Here is a 27,798-nt window from a genome sequence, read left to right on the forward strand (position 1 = left end):
AGGCCCGGCGCCTCTTGAAGGCAGCGGATGCCAAGGGGCGCCGGGGCCACTTGTCGGAGGAACAGATGAGGGTCCTGGAACACATATCCCCAGCGCTCCACGTCCAGGTCCTTGAGAGGCAGACCCGTCTGGAGTCGAGCGGTGAGTGTACATGCATCCTGATTGTGAGCAGTGCGTGTGGTGATTGTTCAGTAGTGTGCAGGTTGCACATCTGTTTGTATGGGGTCGAGTATGGGTGCGGGTGTACAGGGCCGTGGGGCTGACACATGCGAGGGCTGTAATGTGTGAGACATGGATGGTGCCTGTGTGTGTGGGCTTGCATGCCAAATGCAGTTGTGTGGGCACACAAGTTTGTATGAATGTGTATGTGAGTAGACATGTCCGTGATGTCACGCATGTATGTTGTTTTCAGCTGCATGTATCAGCGCTGTGTACATGTGCATGTGTGTGTACTTGACAAGGGTGCAACAGTGATGCAACATGGATGCATGTGATAGCGGTATGTGGAAGCCTGATGGGCAGATGTGACATGGATGCCCGTCTGAACACTGCGACACTTGCCAGAGGTGTACACATGCATGCAAGTGTGGTGGTGTGTGTACATGTGTGGTGCACTTCCTGTGTTGCATGTGATGTCTGGCTCACCTTTGGCTGCTCATGCTGTTGTATGTGTATGGATGGTGTTGGCAGTTGCGATATGGCTGTGGTATGGCTCGTGTGTGCGAGTTGTAATGACATGTGTGTTGGGGATCGTGATGACATGTCTGAGGTTTGCCAATGCCACTCATGTACAACTGTCATGTGTGTATGTGTCCATTGTACATTGCCCTGATGCGTGTGTTTTGTTTCTCCCTGTCTGCAGCGTCAACTGATGAAGAGGGCGGAGAAGGTGCTGTGGAGCACAGCAGCGGGGATCCCACCGCCAGCCGGAGACGCAAGGCCCGGCTCCCCTCCCATGTTGTCATCTCGTCGGGGAGTGAGGAGTCCGGTGCCGCGTCCCAGGCCGCAGCTGCCGGGGGGAGGTCCAAGAGGCGGAGGTTGCAGTTGGACTCCTCGGCAGCAGAAGGGGCAGCTGGGACCCCACAGGGCCCAACGGGGGAAGATGGCACAGAGTCATCCAGGTTGGTGGGGGGGTTTGGTGGAGGAGGAGGCCGTGCAAGCACCAGAGACGGGGTCTGGGGGTGGGGATCCCACTGGTGCTAGTGGTGCAGTGCAGGACCAGGGACAGGAGGCAGCACAGGCCGCCGCGGAGGTGCCTGTGTGCAATCCTGTCCCTGATCCTGTCCCTGCATCATCTTGCACCAGCAGGGATGCCTATGTCCAGACCAGTTTTCAGGCAGGGGATGAGCTGACGTCAACTGGCCTTCCTCTGCCTGCGGACGTGGCTATCCAGGCCCGGGTTGAGCCTGTCCTGGCTGGTGTGGCGTTGCGTCAACGGGCCATGCGAGGTGACCTGCAGTCTTTTCATGAAGAGACTGCACGTCATCTCGAATGGCTCGTTGACCACGTCAGCCTGCTGGGACAGGTCACCCAGGCCGGATTCCTCCGTCTGATGGGGCTTGCCACGACCCCCTCCTCAGCTGGACCCCCTACGCGCCAGTCGTACTCTGTGCCATCTTCCCACCCATCAGTCACCTGGGTGCCCTGTGGAGCTGCCTCTGACGGTGCGGCCAGGCTGGTGGAGGAGGCATCCCTGCCACAGTCGGGAGTCGGACGTCCAGCAGGGGTGGCCACGTCAACGACTGCACCCCAGCCGGCCCGGCGGAGGATGTGCAGGCAGCAGGAGGCAGTGCAGGGGCAGAGGCACAGCAGCAGCAGCACCATGGTGGGAGCCATGAAGGCTCGGGGCCTTCAACATCGGAGGGGCAGGCATCGGCCGGAGGGCAGGAGGACCCAGGACAAAAAGTGTCTTCCGTGTGGCAGCGGTTGGGCCACGCCATAGATGCGGAGCGGCAGCGGGCGGAAGAGGCACGGCTCTCAATGGTCAGGGCGGAGAACTCCATGCAGAGGGCCCTGAGGCGGGCCGAGTGCCTCGAGGCAATCCGCAGGGGTTTGGAGGTAGACACGTCGACGGCCCTGCGGACCCTCGGGGCCATGGAGGAGGACCGCCTCCGGGACATTGAGGAGGAGTTCGATGATGCCCTGGCCCGGCACATCCAGAAGTGAGCCGTGGAACTAGCCCGCTGCCCTTGTACATAGTTATGTAGGTAGTGTTAGGTTTCATTTTTGTTTTTGTTTCATTTGGACCTTTTGGACATTGGCCACATTTTTGTATATATTTTTTTTATTAGTTAGTGTAGTTAGATAGGTTTCCTTTATTTTGTTGGGATAATGGACCCTGGCTTCTTGCATTGTACATAGTTGTAGACTTGTACATACTTTCTTTTTTAACATTCTCCATGGATCAATGGCTTTTATTTTTATTTCCCATTGGATTTTGTTTTGTGGACATTGACTTTGTACAACATTACTTTGGATTTCAATATTCATTTTTTTTTTAATTTTGAACGGACATGCTTCTTTTCATTTTTTTACATTCACATTTCTGTTTCTTCATTTTTGATTCTATTCATGTTTCCTTTAATACATTATTTTTTTGTTGAACTTCAATGTGTGGTATCTCATTGTTTTCATGCATTTCATGTTATGTGTTTTGAGATTCACTGACACCCATTGGGTGTATGTGAGGGACATGTGTTTGTTTCGGAACTTGCAATTGGTGTTCTGTGATGTAATTGCAAATTATGAGTGGGTGGATGCAATACTCGGGTGGGTGTTTTGCATTTGGGGGCTGACCATAGAGACCAGGGTTCTGGATTGTGATGACATGTTGGGTGGGGAACATGAGTTGGACATGGGTGGGGGCCTGGTGGAGGCTGCCCCTGCACTGCTGGGGGGTGGGGTGGTGGGAGACATGGGTGGGGGCCTGGTGGAGGCTGCCCCTGCACTGCTGGGGGGTGGGGGTGCTGGGAGACATGGGTTGGACATGGGTGGGGGCCTGCTGGCAGGTGCCCCACAGTGCTGGGGGGTGGGGGTGGTGGGAGACATGGGTGGGGGCCTGATGGAGGCTGCCCCTGCACTGCTGGGGGGTGGGGGTGCTGGGAGACATGGGTTGGACATGGGTGGGGGCCTGCTGGCAGGTGCCCCACAGTGCTGGGGGGTGGGGGTGGTGGGAGACATGGGTGGGGGCCTGGTGGCAGGTGCCCCACAGTGCTGGGGGGTGGGGGTGCTGGGAGACATGAGTTGGACATGGGTGGGGGCCTGCTGGCAGGTGCCCCACAGTGCTGGGGGGGTGGGGGTGCTGGGAGACATGAGTTGGACATGGGTGGGGGCCTTGTGGAGGCTGCCCCTGGTGACTGGGGGGGTGGGGGTGGTGGAAGACATGGGTGGGGGCCTGGTGGAGGGTGCCCCACAGTGCTGGGGGGTGGGGGTGGTGGGAGACATGAGTTGGACATGGGTGGGGGCCTTGTGGAGGCTGCCCCTGGTGACTGGGGGGGTGGGGGTGCTGGGAGACATGGGTGGGGGCCTGGTGGAGGCTGCCCCTGCACTGCTGGGGGGTGGGGGTGCTGGGAGACATGGGTTGGACATGGGTGGGGGCCTGCTGGCAGGTGCCCCACAGTGCTGGGGGGTGGGGGTGGTGGGAGACATGAGTTGGACATGGGTGGGGGCCTGCTGGCAGGTGCCCCACAGTGCTGGGGGGTGGGGGTGGTGGGAGACATGGGTGGGGGCCTGGTGGAGGCTGCCCCTGCACTGCTGGGGGGTGGGGGTGCTGGGAGACATGGGTGGGGGCCTGGTGGAGGCTGCCCCTGGTGACTGGGGGGTGGGGGTGGTGGGAGACATGGGCGGGGGCCTGCTGGAGGCTGCCCCTGCACTGCTGGGGGGTGGGGGTGGTGGGAGACATGGGTGGGGGCCTGGTGGAGGCTGCCCCTGCACTGCTGGGGGGTGGGGGTGGTGGGAGACATGGGTGGGGGCCTGGTGGAGGCTGCCCCTGGTGACTGGGGGGTGGGGGTGGTGGGAGACATGGGTGGGGGCCTGGTGGAGGCTGCCCCTGCACTACTGGGGGGTGGGGGTGCTGGGAGACATGGGTTGGACATGGGTGGGGGCCTGCTGGCAGGTGCCCACAGTGCTGGGGGGTGGGGGTGGTGGGAGACATGAGTTGGACATGGGTGGGGGCCTGCTGGCAGGTGCCCCACAGTGCTGGGGGGTGGGGGTGGTGGGAGACATGGGTGGGGGCCTGGTGGAGGCTGCCCCTGCACTGCTGGGGGGTGGGGGTGCTGAGAGACATGGGTGGGGGCCTGGTGGAGGCTGCCCCTGGTGACTGGGGGGTGGGGGTGGTGGGAGACATGGGTGGGGGCCTGCTGGAGGCTGCCCCTGGTGACTGGGGGGTGGGGTGGTGGGAGACATGGGTGGGGGCCTGGTGGAGGCTGCCCCTGCACTGCTGGGGGGTGGGGGTGGAGGGAGACATGGGTGGGGGCCTGGTGGAGGCTGCCCCTGCACTGCTGGGGGGTGGGGGTGGTGGGAGACATGGGTGGGGGCCTGGTGGAGGCTGCCCCTGGTGACTGGGGGGTGGGGGTGGTGGGAGACATGGGTGGGGGCCTGGTGGAGGCTGCCCCTGCACTGCTGGGGGGTGGGGGTGCTGGGAGACATGGGTGGGGGCCTGCTGGCAGGTGCCCCACAGTGCTGGGGGGTGGGGGTGGTGGGAGACATGGGTGGGGGCCTGGTGGAGGCTGCCCCTGGTGACTGGGGGGTGGGGGTGGTGGGAGACATGGGTGGGGGCCTGGTGGAGGCTGCCCCTGCACTACTGGGGGGTGGGGGTGCTGGGAGACATGGGTTGGACATGGGTGGGGGCCTGCTGGCAGGTGCCCACAGTGCTGGGGGGTGGGGGTGGTGGGAGACATGAGTTGGACATGGGTGGGGGCCTGCTGGCAGGTGCCCCACAGTGCTGGGGGGTGGGGGTGGTGGGAGACATGGGTGGGGGCCTGGTGGAGGCTGCCCCTGCACTGCTGGGGGGTGGGGGTGCTGAGAGACATGGGTGGGGGCCTGGTGGAGGCTGCCCCTGGTGACTGGGGGGTGGGGGTGGTGGGAGACATGGGTGGGGGCCTGCTGGAGGCTGCCCCTGGTGACTGGGGGGTGGGGTGGTGGGAGACATGGGTGGGGGCCTGGTGGAGGCTGCCCCTGCACTGCTGGGGGGTGGGGGTGGAGGGAGACATGGGTGGGGGCCTGGTGGAGGCTGCCCCTGCACTGCTGGGGGGTGGGGGTGGTGGGAGACATGGGTGGGGGCCTGGTGGAGGCTGCCCCTGGTGACTGGGGGGTGGGGGTGGTGGGAGACATGGGTGGGGGCCTGGTGGAGGCTGCCCCTGCACTGCTGGGGGGTGGGGGTGCTGGGAGACATGGGTTGGACATGGGTGGGGGCCTGCTGGCAGGTGCCCCACAGTGCTGGGGGGTGGGGGTGGTGGGAGACATGGGTGGGGGCCTGGTGGAGGCTGCCCCTGGTGGCTGGGGGTGCAAGGGGACATGCGTTGGTGGGCAGTAGTGCTAGTTGATATGTGGGTTGGCTGGTGGGCATGGCCAAGGTGGATGGGGTGCCTGCAGGACATGTGCTGGGTAGGCCCCTGTGGTGTGAGCCACCTGCAGGGGCCGTGGAGGGTGTAGAGGGTACACCTGGGAGGACCCACACGTGCAATTCACGTGTGCTGCTCCCCGCGCACCCCTGTAATACACATACCCTGATAATATTGCGTGTGTAACTTCCCGCGCACCCCCGAAATACACATACCCCGCTCAATCGCATATTTGACTTCCCGCGCACCCCCGAAATACACTTACCCCGCTCAATCGCGTGTGGAACTTCCCGCGCACCCCTGAAATCCACGTACCCGGCCAAATCGCGTGTGGAACTTCCCGCGCACCCCCGAAATACACGTACCCCGCTCATTCGAGTGTGTAACTTCCCTCGCACCCCCGGAATACACATACCTCGCTCAATCGCATATTTGACTTCCCGCGCACCCCCGAAATACACGTACCCCGCTCAATCGCGTGTCTAACTTCCCGCGCACCCCCAGAATACACGTACCTCGCTCAATCGCATGTGTAACTTCCCGCGCACTCCCGGAATACACGTACCCCGCTCAATCGCGTGTGGAACTTCCCGCGCACCCCTGAAATCCACGTACCCGGCCAAATCGCATGTGGAACTTCCCGCGCACCCCTGAAATCCACGTACTCGGCCAAATCGCGTGTGTAACTTCCCGCGCACCCCCGAAATACACGTACCCCGCTCAATCGCATATTTGACTTCCCGCGCACCCCCGAAATACACGTACCCCGCTCAATCGCGTGTGTAACTTCCCGCGCACCCCCGGAATACACGTACCTCGCTCAATCGCATGTGTAACTTCCCGCGCACTCCCGGAATACACGTACCCCGCTCAATCGCGTGTGGAACTTCCCGCGCACCCCTGAAATCCACGTACCCGGCCAAATCGCGTGTGGAACTTCCCGCGCACCCCTGAAATCCACGTACCCGGCCAAATCGCATGTGTAACTTCCCGCGCACCCCCGAAATACACGTACCCCGCTCAATCGCATATTTGACTTCCCGCGCACCCCCGAAATACACGTACCCCGCTCAATCACGTGTGTAACTTCCAGCGCACCCCCGGAATACACGTACCTCGCTCAATCGCGTGTGTAACTTCCCGCGCACCCCCGGAATACACGTGCCCCGCTCAATCGCGTATTTAACTTCCCGCGGCGCCACTTTTTTGATGCGCTGGGACTCTACCGCCTGCCTTCGTGTGGCGGCCGTGTTTCAGCTTGTGCGTGGCTTTGGCTGTGCGTGGCTTTGCCCTATTCCATTCCATGAATACGTGTGGTTCGAGTGCGTGTGGGCGTTCCCTCTGCTTCCGTGCAGTACATCCCCAGTTACGCCCTTATTTTCGCGTGTTGTTCCCCATTCCGCGCGTTACGCCCCATGTCCCGCCCACTTTCTGGTGTGTGCGCTGAGGTTGTGCGCTTTCACTGTGCGCGTCGCGCACGCCTTTCGCGATGTTGCAGTGACTTGTGCGCCATGCACGGGTTTGGCGCACATCCCGCGGTGAACACGCGCAGGGACTTCCATGAATCGCACGCGTGCGTGTGCGCCTGTTTTTTTCCGCTTGCGCATGCTTGCGCATGCTTGCGCCTGCTTGCGCCTAGATTTTCGGCGCACGTTTGTTCCATGAATCGGCCCCAGTTTCTTTTGCAAGTGACAAGTGTTTTTTGTTGCCTCCCTGCTAGGGGAGCAGGCAGACAAGATGTGGAGGTAGGCTTGGGGCACAAGAGTAACATTAAGCAACACAGCCCACGAGGGTGCCCAATTTAATAGCTCTTTAGCACAAGCATGGACAGTTGTGAGAGACATGTCCATAAGATTAATGTACATGAGGACCCTGCATATTACATACAGCAGATACAAGAGATGTGGCAGTTAGAAAAAGGAGAGGCATGGGATAAGAATATCAATGTCTTCTATCATTTGTTGCGCAAGGGTCACCCCTAAACGCAGATTTGAATAAGGTGGTTGGGAAAAAAATAAACCTGAGACTGATAAGGATCGGGCAGACAAAACACAGAGGGCAGAAGCAAAGTTGGTGCAGAAAAAATTAGCAAAGCTGGCGTGGAAGGTGTGGTAATAATGAGCACCATGGAAGGGCAGCCTGAGCACAGCCCCATACAAGGATGGACAGTGGGGCCAAGAGATGTGAGAGGGGACACGGGAGGATTCCAGAGAGAAAAAGGAAGTTTCCAGAGAGGGAGAGGGGCCTGATATGGGGGTACAAATCCCTGATTTGGTGGGCAGTGTGTGTCCTGTGGGAAGATAGGCCATTTCACACAAGAACACAGGAGCAGGCCGACCATGCCCTATAACCCTAATGTCCCAAGGCATTGTTTCAACTTTTACCCCTCGCACCAATTTCCACAGCCCTAATTTGTCCCCTATGCCTCAGGCCCCAAGCAAACAACACCCCATCAAGCATCAGGAACTAACTTTCACCCAGTCACCTGCACAGCTGTCACCTGCCCCCCATGGGATAAGAACCCTCAGGGTGGCAGGGGGCAGAAGGCTGGTCATAGTCCATATTTCGACAAGTTCAGGACACTCTTTCTTCATGAACCCTCTGGTGATTGCACTTAAAATAGCATTAGCACTAGTGCATTGATTCATTGACAATGTGTGTTTTTAGCAGATGCAAAGTGCAGAGATTGTGCCGTGTTATCGAAATGTTGCATCCATGCAACAGGACTAATGCAAAAATTAACTTAGTGCAAAACACATTGTTTGAATGCATTTTCTGTACCTTGCCTTTGTAAAACATGAATGAAAAGAATATGTTTCATGCAATTGGGCTATGTTTTACTCTAGTGGTAATTGCATTTGAACCAGTGCAAGGTTTCTGTAATACTAGGGGGATTTTTGCCATAGTGAAATTCCATGTAAAATTGCACTTGAAACAAAACTATGTTTCTGTAATCTTGACCCTCTGCCCAGCGAAGTGAGGTCAGTGTGTAAGTGACTCCGATCAAGCAATCCCACTAAGTCAGTGCCTTGTCTGGGATGCCCAAGGGAAACCCTTATTTATGTATTTTTATGGCAAGTTATAATCTGGATGATGAACCCTTGTATATCACCCCTCTCTTAGAATCCCTCTTGACCCCACTGAGCCAAGAAGTAGGCTTGTTTTGCAAATTTAAAAGGTTTATTTGAAAAATTAAACAATATATATATATATATATATCACACTTCTATAAATAAATTGATAATGGATAGTACACTTGTGAATATGAGCAGTAATCAGCAAGAGGCAATCCTATAGTAGCACAGTTATCGGTTACTTATGAATAGGAAAAGAAGAATAAGGTGGCAGAGAATGCTTTATATGGTTCAAGGAAAGGCAAGGTGAGACAGAATACAACACAGAAATAACCTTGAGATGATTTCAACCAAAAGATAATATGATCACTTTTTCTTGAACAATTCACTCCCCCCCTATGCAATGTAAGGAGATGAAAAGGAGAGCATACAGCTCTCAGGAATGCAAACACTATAATTCAGTTCCCCCCTAGCAAGCTTAGAGGAAAACAGGTAGAAGTTTGAAACACAGGCCCAAAATGCTTTGAATGTGATGACAATTAAGTGAGAAAGGTGCTAAAAATGCTTTTAATTCCCTGTAGAGGTTCAGGGTGGGTGATATCTAGTTTATATTAGTTCAGGCACACTTTAGCAATGCTCTACGAGTAACTAGCAGGTTAAAACGAATTTTAGCAAAGGAAAGCAAGGAGCTGCTGATTTTTACACGTGGCTGAAATTGTGCAAAATGTCAAATCGTGGCAAATTTAATTGCGTGCGTCGAGTGTAATTACGGAGGCTGTATAAGGAGTAGCAAGTAGGTTCCTTGGAAAGCCTAGAATCTTAGCTTTAAGATAAAAGTTAAATTTCGCTCCTAGCACAAACGGTTCCGGAGATACGGCCGATTTAGTCAAGGTTGTTTTTCGGATTTGAATTTTTAAAGCTCAGAATGACAGATGACAGTTTTCAGTTTTAAAGATGACAGAATGACACGATTCTAGGAGGCAGTTCTAATAGGTTTAAATAGTTTGGATTAGATTATTTTAAACTAAGAGATTGGTTTTGGCACAGTGAGTACTTTTTGAAATAATCCGTCAAGGTCTGGTCAGGTTGGACGGGACTTCCGGCGGGTGGTTCTGAAGTCCCGGCTATCTGGGTCAGCTCTGCTCTCTGGGTCTGTCAAGCACCGGTTCTGCTCACAACGGTCTGGTTTGTGTTTCTCTCTGGTTCCGGATACAGCACTGCTTTCTGGATACTGCTACAAGTTCTTGCAAAAGTTCTTGGCAAAAAATTCAAACAGCTCGCCCGGCTGTTGAATAGTTTGGTTGGTTTTGAGGCCTGCTGAAGTGGATTCAGCTTGTGGATTCAGGCCACTCTGCTACAAATTTTGGAGTTAATTTCTGCTACGGGTTCTGGAGATTTATGGATTTGAAGTCTGGATCTCTGGATGTGAAGTCTGAAGTCTCCCGGCAAAGCGTCCCGCAAGAAAGTGGAAAGTGAATGTCCTGCCTGTCTTTCAGTGGTCCTTTTTATGTCTTTAGAATGTGGGTGTGTGCATTGGTCATAACTAAACCTGCCCCTCTCACTTATCATTGGCCAATTCCTCCTCTCTCCCTTGATTGGGGGAAGGAAATGTGAGTCAGAGTGGTTTCTGTAGGTTTTATGGTCCGAGGATCCTTCCCCTGTCAAATTGCACACAAATCTATATTTGATCCAAACACACATTTATCTATGTACCATTTTTCTAATATTATAGGTCCAGTTAACATATTTTCTGTAGTACCAAACCATCCGATCCCTGTCTTTGTACAATGTTGTGTCCACTTTTGACAGAAACCTGCCCCTTTTCATCCAGATAACGACCTTTACACCATTCCAGATTTGACACAACTGTACACCCCCCTTCTACACACATTCCAGTAAATGTTCATGTGTCTAGCTTAAACACAGTGTCTGCAATATCAATAAATAGGGGGGTTCTGCCTCAGAACATGGTACAGAGTCCTAACGCCTTTTAAAATGTGCACAGAAAAATACCAAGAATAATGATATTATTTATATAATTTTGACCAATCCGCACTATGAGTTATCTATCTTTTTATAATTCTGCCCTGGTCAAAAAGGGGTGTAGCTTCCCACATCACATGGTGGAATAACTGGTTTATCTACTTCTCCCAAGCTCAGTTTGCTCTCACAGGCACTGCCCCTCCCAGTTTCTCCCCAGAGGAAGCCATTTACCACCCCCCCAATATAACATTTGCCTGAGTCCAGGACAGGGCTTTGTTCAATTTCCTGCAGTCTGCAGGTACCCCTCCCTAAATTCAATCAGACAGGTGTGATCTCCTTTTGGTCGGGGCAGCAGGATTCAGCCAGGCCTGGGAAGAGTTGTTGAGACAGTTCAACTCCTGTCGGGGGTAGTTGTCAGGCAGAATTCAATTTCTTTAAGCCAAGCTTCAGCTAAATGTCCTGTTTGTTCCCCGTTTAAATCAAACTTACAATTTTTGCACATGCAGCTAGAATGCTGATTCTAAGTTAAAAACCATGACATTTAACAGTTGCAAACTATGTGACACTCAAAAGTAGGTCACTCATTTAATTTAAACATTTCGATTTTAGTGGTTTTAAATCCAATTTCAATTAAGCTGCTGACATCCACAGCTCAGCCAGTTTTGTTATAAACATTGTTTTGGGCTCTTCATCTTCCGAGATTGTGTATGCACACAACACTTCATTCTGCCAGATGTCTGCTGGTGTTCAGTAAGATTTTTGAATATCCTGCAATGTTTGAAATAGGCACTTTGAGCTTGCATTCAGGAAAACAAAGGTGATTTTAAGGCGCTTTTGGTCTAACAACACTGTTATTTTTCCTTTGACACCACCTTTCACCCCTGGCACTTCCGGTCAATCATGCTGGCACTGGTGGGTGGCAGGTTAGACAACCATTTTGGTGTGCGCACAACCGCGCGGTTTTCCTGGTTCTGGGATGCAATGATGGGCGTCGACAGCTCATCCCCACATCCACCCAGTCCATTGATTTAGTTTTGTTCTGGGATAGAATGATGGGCGGCGACAGCTCATCCCCACATCTACCCCGTCTAATAATTCAACATGGGTCAAAACCCCTGACAAACCCCCCCGCCCGACTACACTTTGAATTTGAGTTGAGGGGGAGTCGGGTGCAAAGAATGTCTTGATCCACACGCTGGTATGTCCGCATCATCTTCTCCCAATTCTGTAGATGGCACAGTTCTGCATCTTTTCCTCCATCCGGTTGGATCGATCGGTTCTCCTCGCCGGTCCTGATGGGAATATTGGGCGGTACCCCAGGCCCCTCGGATATTTGCTCCCGGTCCCTGGGTCGCTGTCCTTGGTCAGTCTCCATGGTTTCATCTCTCCTAGGATGATAAAGCAAAAGCGGCAATACCTATTCATAGACATTTTCCCACCACTATTGATCTAGTGGGGCGGCATGTACATTTTATAACTCAAGAGACATGGCATTTTTATTTTGAAAAACAAGATATAATATGAAACATTTTTTTTTTTCAAATCGTAATATTTTAGAGACTATATGTGGGATATTTTAGGATGGGAACTGAATTAATCTGGAGCGGTCCCCTCTGGTATTGCAGAGGACTACTCCAGTTGCTGCAGAGTGTGCCTGGGATGGCAACACTTTAGCTGATTTATATGTACCCACTTGTCTTCCCCTTCCACCAGACTACCTTTGGGGATGCAGATCTTATACGCTACTGGGGAGACCTTGTCTATAATTTCAAACGGTCCCTTCCATGTAGGCAAACATTTTCGCTGTTTGGCCTGGTTCCTTTGGAAATTGTATAGATAGACCCGGTCTCCCACAGCATATTCCTTCCTGGTGGTCTTCAGGTCGTAGTGGGTTTTCATGCTATCAGCTGATCTTTCTAGATTCCGCTGAGCATATGCAAAAGCATGCTGAAGGTGTTTCCTTAAATTCTCCACATACTGATGAGTTGTGGAGGCATTTATCAACGTTTGCTCTTGGGTTCTGTAGAGCAAATGCTGGGGAAGCACCATCTTGTATCCAGTCATCAACTCAAATGGTGACATTTTAGTTGCAGATGAAGAGGTAGATCTGATGGCAATTAGGACCAGAGGTAGTCGGATATCCCAACTTAGCCCAGAATCTGCCACAAACTTTTTAAGATGCTCACAATGGTTTGGTTGTATCTCTCCACTGCTCCAGAAGAAGCTGGCCTGTAAGCAATAAGTAGCTTCCTTTTGACCTCCAGTATCTCCCACATCTTTGTCATTTCTTCACTGGTGAAGTGGCTACCCCTGTCTGACTCAATCCTTTGAGGTAGACCAAAACGGGAAAAGATGTGGTTAATCATCAGGGCATCTGCTGTTTCTGGCTTGCAGTTTGGGGCCGGGAGACATTCCACCCACTTGGTAAAAAAGCATGTAACGTCAACATGTACTTGTTTCCTCTAGACGAGCGAATTACAGGGCCTACAAAGTCGATTTGCAAATCTGCCCATGGCAGTGTCATCCCCCTCTTTTGGAGAGGCGCACGGTGTGTGAGGGATGATGGCTGAAATTGTGCACACACAAGACACCCCTTCAAGTATTGGTCGAGGTCCTGCCCCATGTCTGGCCAGTATGCAACCTCTCTTAAGATTTCCAGTGTTGTGTGAAACCCCCTATGACCGGCGGTGGTGGCATCATGGGCGTGACTTAACATCAGGCTTCAGAATGAGGTAGGGACCACCCACTGATCATTGCCAGCTTGGGATTTCCTTACCAACAAACCATTTTGGATTCGGAACCTTTTTGGACATTTCATCAACACTCTTAGGTCCTCTTTCCCAATGTAATCGGTATCCGTCAGGGGAAAGTTCTCAGGTTCCTCAATGTGTTGGTAAAACTTACCAATTATTGGATCCCCCTTCTGAGCTGTAATCAAATCAGCATCAGGGGTCTCCTTACTGCATTGTGCAGTTGAAAGATCATTGTGAGCATTTGTCTGGGATGTAGTGATAGCGGTGACCTGGATTTCCCCCAACAGGGACTCTATTTCTATTAGATCCCCTTGGATGGCCCCGGTTTTGGCCAGCTGATCATCTAAGTAATTTCCAGTTTTGTCTGGTCCTTCTACTTTGGAATGACCCTTGATCTTTTTCCAGTAGATGGTCATCCCATTCGAGGTGACCAGGTCATCAATGTTTTGAATCAACTTCCCATGTTTCAAAGGTTTGTTATTAGCACATAGCATGCCTCTCGTTTTCCAGTTAACCAGGTGCTCCACAAACCCGTTCCTTACATCATCCGAATCTGTGATTATGACCAGTTCGTGGAGTTGATGTTGGACAGCAGTGAGGATGGCTTGATGCACAGCCATCAATTCTGCCACCTGACTACTTCGGGGCCCAATTTTGTACCCAGCAGAGGGTTCTGGGGACTCATTCACCCATGCGTTCCCTACCGGGGCCACCAGTTCTTTTTCCCTGTTGTTCTCAACATGGTAAGAGCATCCATCCACATAGACAGTGGGCATTCCCTCACACTTGTCTTCTTCAAAGACTTTGTGTGTGGAATTAAGGTATGCCTCCATGTTGTCCTTGATTTTTAGACTTTCGTCCTCGAGCACTATCATGCAAGTCAGCCAGAACTTGCGCAAGGGGACTCCACAGAGGATAAAGTTTTGCTCGCATAGGAGATTACTTTATTGACCTTGTCATGCTTTTGGTATAATACTGCCGTCAAGCACGTATTAGAAAACCCTGTCTCCAGGAAGAACGCCTTGTTTCTGACAGGGTAAGCTAGGCAAGGCGCTTGTAAGAGGCTTCTTTTGAGTTGTCTTACTGCCTCAGATTGTTCTGGACCCCATTCCCACTTGACCCCCCCCTTCAAGACATGAATCAGGGGACTGGTGATCTCTGCGTAGCCCTCAATGAACTTCCTGCTGTAATTAGTCAGTCCAAGGAGGCTCCTTAGTTCCCGCAGAGTTGTGGGATCCTTCAGTTTCTGGAGTGCTTCCACTTTCTTTTCTTGGGGACAGAGACCATGAGGAGTAATCTCATGCCCCAAGAAATTAACACGGCTTCTACACCACTGTGCTTTCTGAAAGGAAAGTTTTGCTCCGGCGGCCCTCAACTGTGTCAGAACATAACAGATCTCCGCTATATGTTCTTCCACAGATGAACTTTTGATGAGGACATCATCTACATAAGCCAGGTTACCCCTCGCACCCAGGTCGGGCATGGCCCTATGTAGGAAAATGTTGAATTCATTGCCGGAGTTGAGTTATCCAAAGGGAGTCCGGGTCCATGTGTATTGGTGGCCCCCAAAGGTAAAAGCCAGTTTGTATTGGTCCTCCCTACTGACAGGCACGGTCCAGTATCCATTGGTCAGGTCTATTGCAGTGAATACCTGTGACCCCTGGATCTGGACCAGCCCTTGGTCAATGTAGGGCACAGGCCATCGGGAAGTATGGGCCCGTTTGTTGAGCTCCCTAAGGTCGGCGCAGAGTCTCCACTGGCCGTTTGGCTTCAATATACCCAGCACTGGATTATTGAAAGTGCTGTGGACTGGACAGATTATTCCCCGGGACTCAAGGTTCTTAATTATTTCAGTAAGGGACTCCATGGATGCGAGAGGCAAGTGATATTGCTTCACAAACACTGTAGTCATGCCAGGGTCCGTGGGAATTGTTGTTGTGTGGATGTCGGTGCGACCACAGTCATATGAGTCTACCGCAAAGAGATCTTGGAAATCCAAGAAAACTTGTCTCAACTTTTGCTTCTGTTCCAGAGTCACGCAGGCATCAGCTAGGTTGACTCTCCCTTCCACCATCTGCCTGAAGCCTGGAAAGACTTCTGGTTTTGGTATCTCAGCAGCCTCCTCCAGCTGGGTGGAGAAGTCCCTGGTCAGAGTGCTGATTTGGACCGGAGGCTTCAGGTGGGAAAGGCAGCCCTCATAGACCTGGAAAATCACCTCATCCCCTCTGAAGTCACAAGTCACATCTTCCTTACCATAAGGGCAAGAAGTGTACACCAGGAAGTTCCCCCCATGCCGGGTGAAAATCCTGTCTGGTGTTGTATTGTCCTCACTGTCACTGTCAAAACAGTCCTTGGGGATCGGTCCTAACAGTTCATTTCCTAAATCAATGGAGAAATGTCGGTCATCAACCGCCATTCCAATAATGGTGCCTGTGGCTAGAGTAATACTGTTTAAGTCGCTGTTATCCACCTCTATTGGAATGGTGTCATGTTCTATGTTGACTAATGGTGTTGGGTTTACCCCTACCCTTGCTGTTGGAGAGAAGCATTTAGATGAATATAAGCATCAGGGTTTTTCAATTTTTGTCCTCTTTTAACTTTCACTTCCAGGGAGAATTGTCGGGTCCTTTCTGGGATGGTGACTTCCTCTTTAATCTGAATTTCAACTGCATAAGGTAGCAATTGAGATGACCTAAATGCTTTTTCTTGGTCATCAAAGCCCATGGGATTATCCGCTAATCGGGACCAAGCTTTCAAGTTTATTAGGTCCAAACTAATGGCGAAGCGATTGAGAATGTCACTGCCTAAGTAAAAGGCGGCAGTGATGTCTCGCACGACCCAACAATTATGGACTATGCTCTTGTTGCCAGTGGAGATTTTGAGCATACACCTGCTTGGCAGGAGATGTTTGGAATTGGGTGCTTCCAGGTCCATTTCCCATTTGTCTATCAGTTTGAATGTGGGAATGGCTGGATCTTTTGGTAGTTGGCGGAACATGGCTTCGCTGATGAAGCTCTTACCGTTGTTCACACACACTCGAGCGAGAACATAGTCCTTCCCATCATTTAACTGAACAGGGATGAACAACTGCTCTCCAATTTGCTGAATATCAGCCAGGCTCTGAGCTGATTTCACATCTTTCTGGACTATAGAAGTGGGAGTGTCTGATTGTGGATTGGCAAAGAATTTCAAAGTGTTTCCTTCCAGTGTGGAATACCACCTTAAACTGGAAGGAAGGTTGATTTTCAGAAATAGAGAGGACCCCCCATCACCAGTCTGTTGTCCTACTGCTATTACTGTCACGTCTGGAATTTGGTTGTTCTGGAAGTGAAATTCTACTTGGTCAGATTTTTGTTCAACCATGTGGCAGGTGCCATTTAAACTAACATGGTTGACACTCTGTTTTAATTTTATTGGTCGGCTAGTCTGGGTCCAGAGGACCTTGTTTACGCAATCTATTAGGGGTGACAACCTTCTCATGAGGTCATTCCCTAGTAAACAAGGGGTGCCCTCTGGAGTCACTACTATGACCGGGTGTTTCACCTTGTGTCGCCCAATTTTGATGTCCAAATCTGCAGTCCCCTCGACAGGAATTTCCTTCCCGTCAAAGTTCTGCAGTTGTCCAGGAAGAGAGGTGAGAGGAATACGGTAATTCTCCCCCCTTCCTGCATTTAGTTCATCAAAGGCCCTTTTGGACAGAAGGGTAGCTTGGGATCCAGTGTCCACCAGTGCCAAAATTGTACCCTGCCCCTGTACTTGTACCGGGGCAGAGTATCTTCCCTCCTTCTCCTCAAGGGGGCACAGATAATGCACATTTTTGGACAACTGGTGGGCTAATTTTCTTTTTTTTTGCATTGCTAGCAAAGAGATTTGGGCAGAATTCTGTGGAGAGCCTGGGGAATCTGAAAGAAAAAGTTGGCAATTGGAAATGGTTTTGGGTTCTGTGCCACCCCCCCCTTTTTGGAGGCAGTCATCAGGATGGGTTTGACCCATGGGATTTTGGTATTGTTGGTTTTGGGATAGAATGATGGGCGGTGTAAGGTTATTTAGCGTGTTGCAACACAGAGTACAGCACTACTGCACGTGACCAATATGTAGCATGTTTTTTTTATGCAGTACCACTGCATGGGTTTGGTGCATTGCTATGATGCAATTGTTTCAAGCTATGTGTTGCCAGTGTAACATGGACATATAAGTGAGAGCAGGTTATTCAGTCAAAAATGATTTTTACATATAAAATGCAAATCTTTTTTTTTTTTTTCACAGTTAAAAGCACACATTTGTACATTCAAATGCGCACTATTTTTCACCTGAAATGTCTATGTTGCAAGAGACACATTTGAAAATTAATAAACTAACCTCATTAACAACTAACCTGATCATAACCCACTAATAATAATGTGTTCTCCAGTGCAAAATGAATGGAAAATGACAGGCTCTGAAAGTCATTATTTAAATGCACATTCAGTTTTTTTTTTCTTTTTGCTCTGCTGTTCTGTCCACAGTAACTGCAGGAAGCAAAGACCTCGAATAAGCAGGAAATCAGTTTGGTTACAGTTGCAACTGTATAAGCCAAGCCATGGTGTGCAGAGGGTGGTTAGGGCATGATATAATTTTATTGGTTAGGATCCTTTGGTAGGAAGTAACCAGAGTTTTCTTGTATAATCTCGAGGAAGAAGCTAGGAGAGACATCTTGACACAGCTCGGAGAAGGACTGAGTTGATAGCTGGGGATGCCTGATTCCTAAAGCAGATTCAACTTGGTTGCAGAGACTGGGATTCCCAGTCAACATGTCCCAGTTTGAGTGACAGCAAATGCTTGTCCTTGCTGGGTGAACCCCTCCAGAAGGTGAACAGCCAAAGAAGTTACATGCTGAATAAGCCTGTCAATTATCTCGCTGAAGTGTGTTGGGCTGAGTGTGTGCGGAAATATTCAGTCAGTGTAGGAAAGGAGATTCCTGTGCTTTACCCACGTGTTTAATGTTGCAAATTGAATTCTTGTTCCCCGCCACTCTCTTCTTAGTGTATCACAAATAATGCTGTTACTGTGCTATTTCATTTATTTCTGTAAAAGAGTGAGATCGTGTTTAAATGCAACTTTTATAATACACAAAAATATCTGAAAGCAGACGGGTGGTGTGTTTTATTTTCTCTTTCATTTGTGCATTTACCAATACAGTGCTGATGATGTGGGGAGATGTTTAGACAGTGCAATTGTCATTTTTAAGGTAGCTAAAAATAAGATTTGTCTGCAGCTGTGTACACAATGTCATTCAGTATGAGCAACTATAACTAACTGTGTGTGTTGTAGTCTGCCGGAGGTCTATGAGTCAGCAGAAAGGGGGGCCCTGGACATAGCTCACCAGACGTAAATAAGTTGGTGATAAATACCGCATGATAGCTCGCTGCTGTAGATAAGACAGCGAGAAATTGCCCATGGTGGCACACTAAAAATGAAAATGTGGTGTTCCTGAAATGGAAGCCTGAGATCTCTCTAGTGATTACACGAAAAATCTAAACAAAAATAAGGGGTTCTGGATATTGGGGCCACACATAAAACAAAGAAATTATGCTCACCAAAAATACTACCAACCACGCATACCAACCACGCATACCAACCACGTACGTCTGTGTACTGAAATAATGCATATCCACTGTATTATTATTATACATAACCCAATCTGAATACAAGGAGTGATTGTTGCTAAATTATTTTTCGGCGGTAAGAAAATACCACCAGGCCCCAAATCTACACAAAATACCCTACATATTTACGGTGCGTTGCAGGCAGGGAATGTGATCACAGAGCACCTACTGGGCGTGGCAAGTGTGTCTCACACTGCCATCTGTACATTAAAGGAACCCATTTCATAATAGCAGTGTGTTACTAAAAACAAATTTCAGAATGTCACAAAGGGAAACCACATTCTCAGACCTAGTGCAATATTTAGAGGCAAAGTTGTTTGCACATGGGACGTGGTCGTCGAACAGTACCTTAGAATGGCATGACCGCATTCAGGGTGAGGTGCATAAAGAAAAACTAGACAATATTTTTGCAGAAGGCAGCATAATTCAGGTCTGCCTTACAAGATTATTGAATGCAGCCGATACAAGTGCAGAGAAAGACTGTTTAGCACGGCTATGCAGCAAAATATGGTTTATTTTGAATAGGTCCCTGCGAATGCAGGAAAATAATACCCAGCTAATTAACAGGTTAAAGACTGAATTAGATGGGGCAAGTAAAAATCAGGAAATGTTAAGAGCAGAATTGGATGTATGCCAAAAAGACATGCAATTAAAATGCAGAGACTTTGATGCTCAGTTATCCAAAAGCAAGAAACAATTTGAGGATAGTGAGCAATAATTGGTACACTTAAAAGCCTTAGTGGACCACATTAGACAGGATAAAGATGGGATTGTTTCAGAAATGCAGATTTTACAAAAAGAACATTTTGAAAAAGAAAGTGATCTCCAAGGTGCAGAGCAAGAAATGGTTAAAATGATTCAAGAAAAAGATAAGAGAAACAAAGAATTCAATGAATGCCAAATGCAAATGTGCAACATGCAGGAGGTAATAAATAAAATGAGTGATGAAAACAACTATCTGCAAAATGAAGCATGCAGGCTCCTTAAAAAGTGCAACGACTTAGAACAACAAATGTGCATTCCCAGGTCCCAGGAGAGGCGGCAGGGTACCACATTCAATGGAGTGGAGGTGAATTCTAGTTCTGCCCAAAGAGCTAGTGCTCCAGTGACTGGGCCGGTGACTGAACTTGGTTGCAGCGCCCTTAGGGGATTTGATACTCCCATTGGGGGCAGCCACCAATCCCATACATCTGAAACCAGGATTCAATCACAAAGTAGTGCAATTCCATGCATTGCAACAAGTAGCCCCATAAAAATAATGAAATCCATTAAAGCCCTGATCCAACCATTTAAAAAGGGAGGTGAATGCTGCATTGAGGATCACTTAGAAGCGGTTCATGACATTTTTAAAGCACTCCAGATACCTAAGGAACAGTACAGACCATATTTTCATTTAACTTTAGATGCCCCGACGGCCAGCGTCATAAGGGGATTAAATGAACAGCAGAATATGACATGGGTGGAGTTTGAAAAAGAAATTAGGCGTCATTTTTCTCCTTTTCAGTCATTGCAGGAGGCAAAGAAAGTCGCTTACACAATCACTGCTGGGCCTAATACATCCCCTCGCCAATTTTTACAAGACTTAAAAAGAGCATTTTCTCGCTTTGATGTATCTTTTGACCCAAATTCCAATGAGTTTAAAACTGCATACTTCTATGGGCTACAGAAAGACATCATATCCCAATTGGTCCGTGAACTTGACCGTGACAAGTCCCTTGAATGGATTGTACATCAAATCACAAAACTATATGAGGTACTCTATTGTCAGGGTAGAGAAAGTGATAAAATGAAAGATACTAGACCTAAATCTAAAGAACCCTCAGCCACAGTAATGGAAATCAGGTCAGCCAAAATGTCCCTTGAGTCTGCTCAAAGCCCAGGTAAAAATAATGTGACACCTGAACAAAGGGGTAATCAACAAAGATCGCCCTTTCCTATACCAATGTTCCAATCACATGATCCTAGTAATAGGGAGAGCTACATCAGCCCTAGGTATTTAGGGGACAGACCCCGGGTAGGACATCGGCCTGATATGTCAGGTATGAACAATAACCAGAGACAAAATCAAGATCAAAGAAATGATGGTGCCTACCAGACATTGGGTACACAGAGCAGATTTGATCCCGACACCATGATATATGGTAATCAGGATAGACCCCGATATGTGGATCGATTTACTGATAATGGAAATCAACATAGGGGCCAGTACCCACAATCTGAGAGACAGGACATGAGGCAGAACATGAACTACAATCCACGTCAGTACAATGATTCCCCACCAGGGGACTATAATCAAAGGATGGGTGCACCCCGCTCATCTCCACAAATGAATCAAGAGTTCAGAAACCATCCCAACAGACATCAATCACCTGAGAGGTATCAGAATATATCCAATCAGGGGGAAAACAACCAATATCGACCTAGGCCACAGAAAGAGGATTCTAGAGAGATGGAAAGGTTCCAGTGCCTTGAGGCCCAAGTGAAAATGTTATCTGAGCAAATAGGAAAGCTCTATACAGCGCAAAAACAACCATCTAAAGAGGGGGCTGATGGCTATAGCAATGACCGGGGGGCTTCTGAGAAGTGACTAAGTACTTATGACACCTGCAGTGCCAAAACGACAGATTGCCCTGATGTAATTTTGCATAATGACTCTGAGATGCCTAATGATTAAAAAGGGAAAGCACCAATAAATGAACATGTAACAGAAAATGCAAATACTTCTAAAAAAGAGGTACGGTTTAACCTAGAACTAAATCAAACATTGAAGATTTGTGCAAATAAAAAAGAAACACCGGAAATATCAAAAGAACAAAGAGACAGATTTAAGAGAAATGACTCATGCATGGGGAATACCAGTGAACAGGGAGTAAGTGGGGATGCTATAGCTCCTTCCCTGGGCAAGCAAAACAATGACCAAACACAGGCAGAAAAAGGAAATACTCAAAAGGAGGGTACAGGTCAATCACCTGAAGAATTCTTTGAGCCACATATTTTTGAAGAGGCTGAAAGGGCTGGTATCACACTAAATGATCACAAATGCACAGAATTAAACAATGACAAATTGCTGAATGATGTTGTTACACATGTTCAGTTGGAAGGTTGTAATGTGGTCCCTGATGTTACCCAGATGGATGGGCGAACAGTGGCCACACTCCAAAAAACCTCTGATCATGGAGAAATTAATAAAGTCTCTCGCGCAGAAATGGGTAAAAAGGAGGGAAAAATGTCTTTCCATTTACCAATGTGCTTAGCCAAAAGTGAAAAAGGCCTGAGAAAGGTGAGCCCTGAAATCAGTAAGAATTCACACTTATTATGTGTATTAGAGGAAGTTGAGGACAGATATTATGCACCCATCACTGTAGAAGAAAAATGCCAAACATTTGCTATGATTGACACTGGCGCACAGGCCACAATTATGTCCAAGGAGCTGGTAAAGAGTATCAATGAAGGGAGACCCCTACAGAATCAGATCACAGTGAAGGGAAATCAAGGTCCAGTGCATAACTTTAATGGGGAGGAGGTGCCCATCATAGGTGTAACTGAGGTTGACATAAAAATAGGAAAGCACAGAATGAAACAAGAGGTATTGATCACATCTATTTGTGAAATTCCATTTCTGATGGGGACAGATTGCCTGAAAAGATTGTCTCCTCTCATAGATGGGGTGAATGGAGTGCTGTGGTCCTTAACCAAGAAACCATTGAGACCTAAGAAACTAAAATCACAAAACAGCAACATAAATGAATGTCACACCGTTGCCAAAACAAATGATGCTGTGGAGGTATATCTCCAGAATAGTTGAATACCTAGTGTCACTGTTATATCAATGTGTCAAGACAAAATGCAGAGCGACAACGAAAGACTACCTGTACAAATATACTTGGACCCAAAGAAAAATTGGCAGACTGCCATAGATGAGCACACATTACGTTTTTATTTAAAAGAGAAAACAATCAAACATAATATTGCTCCTAAAACAGATTCAGAAAAACACATTACCACTCTTGCTGAAATACACATGGAAGATGAGCAACCATGGGTTCATGTTAGTATAAATCACTGTTTTAAAACAATAAAAGCCAGTTTAGCGCTTGAACAGGAGAGGAGCTTCATTAATGAGAAATTGTTGCAAAAAATAATGGAGAGGGAGGAAATCCCGAAATTTAGGATTAAAAACCAATATGTTTCTGGGTTGGACAGTCCAGACTTTGAAAACCGAATTGCAGGCAGATGCATGCTTAAAATTAGCATTGGGCAGAAAACAATTTACCATATTGTCTAGATAGTGAGTGGAGCACGAAATGACTTTTACATGGGCAATGACATCATACACAGAATGTGTATGGTGTTAGATTTCCTTAATCAAAAAATATGGTCACGTCTAGGTGGCCCGGCACCTGAATTTGAAGACAAAAGAAGGGCTTATCATTGTGCACAACTGGTTCCTTATGCAATCGAATTGCAAATGAGGAAAGATACTATTATTCCTGCATTTACAAAACAGTTTGCATTAACACTGAAATGCAAAAATGGACAGCAGATGAAAGACTCTGATGCATGTGTATGCCTGAATGAATCCATAAAACAGCAAGGCCTGGATTATGAATACATTCCATTGGTAGATATTGGTGAAGGATCTGTAAAAATTATGGTAGATAATAAAGGTTGTCAGGATATTCATTTAGAGGAAAACTCCCCATTAGGAATGGCCGTACAAAAATCACATTATACGGCCGATTTAAATAACATGGTGATTGGAAATATCTCTGAAAAGTATGTAGATGCCAATGGTGAGTTGCCAGAACACCTGGACTCTCAGCCCAAAGGAATATTTAAAATTCATTATGTGTATCCTTATGATTCAAATGAGACAGTGTGCTGCCATCAAGAGGATTGCATAATATTTAATGTAAATGAAAATGAAACAGAAAATCAGCCCATTGAAGTGGAAGCTGATATGCCAAAATATTTAAAAGTGGCAGCTTTACAAAAAGACACAGCCACACAGTTAGAGGAAAGCGCCGAGATTCCCTTACCAGAAGATTTTCCAGAATTTTCCAAAATGGTAGAAGAGCAGATCTCCTTAGCGGATGCGTGTGACAACGATGAGGATAGAAACAATCTGAGGGAGATATTTATGGAGTTTAAGGATGTATTTGCAAAAGATGCGTATGATTGCGGTTTAACTGATTTACATGTGGCCACACTACCAGAAGGGTGTAGCAGAAGTCCAGTATTTGTATGCCAGTATAGACTACCACTGGCATGTTTAGAATCATTAGCAGAGATTATAAAGAATTTGGAAGCTCGGGGAATCATCACGCCCATTCATAGCACATCCAATACACCTATTTTAGCTGTGTTAAAGCCAAATGGTCAATTGCGGCTATGTGCAGACTTGAGGGAGTTAAATAAAAGAGTGCCAGTATCCAGATGGCCACTACCATTCATTGATCAGGGTTTAGCTCAGGTACATGGTTCAAAAGTGTTTACCACATTAGATTTCACCTCTGGATATTGGTGCGTGCCATTGGCAGAGGAGATACAGAATTTATTTTCCTTTACATTTGACAGGACTCAATACGCCTGGCTTAGAGCTCCGTTCGGGTACATCAATAGTGGGAGTGAATTTGGCATATTTTTGAGAAAAGCCATGCCAGATGCAGCGGAAAGAGGAACCATAGTTTATGTGGATGATGTCCTGATAAAAAATGAAAGCCTGAAAAGCTATTTTGGCCAGTTGCAGAAAGCAGGCGCCAAAGTGTCTTTACAAAAAGCACAATGGTGCAAGAAAAAAAAGTGAACTTTCTAGGCCATGAAGTGACTGAACATGGGCTAAATCCACAAAAGAAAAAAATAGAGGCCATACAAAAACTAAAGACCCTAAAAATGTGAAAGAGGTAAAAAGTTTATTATGGATGACAGGCTATAACAGAAAGTTTATTGAAAATTATGCTGAAATTACTCAACCATTGACTAAACTGCTTAAACTGAATACACCCTGGATATGGGAAAAAGAGCAGTCTGAGGCAGTAGCTAAATTGAAGGAATGTCTTGTAAAGGCACCATGTTTAGCAAATCCCATAAAGGGTAGGGATTTCGTTGTAGAAATAGGGTTCTCTGAACATTGTATGTCAGCAGTGTTATCACAAAAACATGATGTGAATCACAAGACTATTGCATATGCAAGTAAAGCATTTTCCCAAGTTGAAATGAAATTCAATGAATGTGAAAAGGCCCTATTAACCACTGTGTGGGCGCTACAACATTTCCGCCCTATTGTTCAGGGAGAAAAGGTGATTATTGAAACAAATCATCAACCTTTGCAGTTTTTAGAGAGTAAAAGAATTAGGTCAGGTAATCTAGCGCAGTCCAGAATCACTTCATGGACGCTGGCATTATAAGGTTTTCCTGTAGAAGTGAGATATGGACAAAATAAAAAGAGCCCAATTGCTCAAGGGTTAGCTGACTTACATGACTGTGCAGCTGAACAAGTATCAAACGAAATGGAAGTGGAACCTAGTTTGCAGGAATTAGAACAATCAACACACAAAGCTTTTGATGAAAAAACATGCAAGGATCTGCCAACTGTATATGTGGATGGTTGTGCTTTTCACATTGAAAATGACAGTAATAAACAATTAGTGTCAGGAATAGGGAATGTCTGGTTGAAATGTGAAGGCGTCCCTAGTGTAGGGATGAGGATTGGAGCTAGAAGCAGTCAAGTGGCGGAATTGGCGGCCATTTATAAAGCAATTGCTACTGCAGTTGATAATAAATTCAGTGAAATTGTCCTGGTGACTGATTCTGACTATGCACGAAATAGCTTTGTGGAGTATTTACCTGGCTGGAAAGCGAGAGGCATGTTTACATACAACAAAAAGCCACTTAAACATGGAAAAATGATACAAGCCATAGACAAATTGGTGTCAGGAAATGATTTGACAATATACTGGAGAAAAATTTGTGGGCATTTAAAAACACCCGGAGAGGATAAGGAGAGAAATGATAAGGCAGACCACCTGGCTAAAATTGGGGCTGTGATGGGAGAATTGCTACCTATAGATGATTTACTGGGTGAAATACAAATTGATGCAGTAACACGTTCTAAAACACCAAAGGAGACAGAGCAACCAGTGGTACAGTGGGGTCATGATATGCCAGACCAAGATTTGATTGAGGCACAAAAGAATGATCGAATTTTGGGAATCTGTTATAACCATTTGATAGATCCTGAACAAAACCCTTTAACAGAAAATGATTGTATGGGAAAAGAAGAGTTGAGGGTGCTATTAAAGAATAGAAAACGAGTTAGACTGCAGGATGGACTCATGATTAGAGAGTCCATAACAGGACAAATGCAGTGGGTGGTACACCTTTCATTCAGAGGGCTAATGCTACAACATGCACATGATGCAATAACTGCAGGCCACAGAGGTTCACAAAAAACATTGGAAATACTAAAAGATTATGCTTACTGGCCACATATGTCCCAAGATCTGGAATTAGATACTAGAGGGTGTCTAGTATGCGCCCAATTTAAACCTGCTTCACCAATGCATAGAGCCCCATTGATGAAAAGAGGCCTAACTCTCTCATGGTCAGATTTGCAAATAGACTATGTAGGCCCTTTAAAAAGGTCGAGCAGAGGACACCGTTACATTTTAAGTGTTATATGTTTGATGTCGAAGTGGATTGAATGTATTCCTGCACCAGATTGTAGTGCGCAAACAGCAGCCACATTGCTGGTGAACCATGTGTTCTCAAGGTTTGGGTTGCCACAAAGAATTGAGTCAGACAGAGGAAGTCATTTCACAAGTACTCTAATGAGTAAGGTATGGCAAATACTGGGTGAAAAGGAAACTACATATCGCATATCAGGCAGCCTCTTCAGGTGGAGTTGAACGGAGCAATAGGTCTGTTGTGGATATTTTCAAGAAATTCGTGGCAGAAGCAGGTTCCAGCTGGGATTTACGTTTACTGTTGGTTTTGATGGCAATCAGATAAACTCCTGCCAAAGCAACAGGTGTTAGCCCCCATGAGGTCTTGACAGGTAGGAAAATGGTGTTACCACAACACCTGTTATACAGAACACATGAGCAGACACTTGTGAGTGCATCCACAGTTCATGAGTACACTGATGAACTGAGGAAGCATTTGCAACATGCATTTGCTTTTGTGCAGAGAAATCTGGAAAGGGCTGCTCACAGTGCTAAGACATACTATGATAAAAGAACATCAGTGAGAGAATACAGTGTAGGGGATCAGGTGTACAAGTTTCATTTTGGAAAAAGTAAACAGAAAATTCTAAATTTCTAGCAGCCTGGCAGGGGTCATTTCGAATTATAGATAAGGTCTCTCCTGTAGTTTATAAAATTTTGAAGAATGAAGGTGAAACAGCGATAGAACAGTTTGTCCATGTAAATCAGATCAAGCCATGCCATCCCAGACACGAGATCAGGCAGCTTGAGCATGTAGAAACAGAAACCCCTTGGGCTACTGCCCACTGATGCACACAATACAACAGAAAATCCCTTGAACACAAAAAGATAAAATAAATGGGTACAGTCAGGAGGCAGTGACAGAGAAGTTAAAAAGTTGATTATTATAATGGCACATAAACACTGTAATATATGTAAATATATATAAAATGTAAAATAAATAAATAAATAAATATAATGGAAGCTTGTGGGATTGGTATGCAGAATGAAAATGCATTGAATTTAAAATGTTGTTTCATGTATGTTTATTTTCGTTTTAACCTGTGTTTAATTTCAGA

The sequence above is a fragment of the Ambystoma mexicanum genome, chromosome 3p, assembly GCF_040938575.1.
Source record: "Ambystoma mexicanum isolate Mex_15411 chromosome 3p, UKY_AmexF1_1, whole genome shotgun sequence".
Taxonomy (NCBI): domain Eukaryota; kingdom Metazoa; phylum Chordata; class Amphibia; order Caudata; family Ambystomatidae; genus Ambystoma; species Ambystoma mexicanum.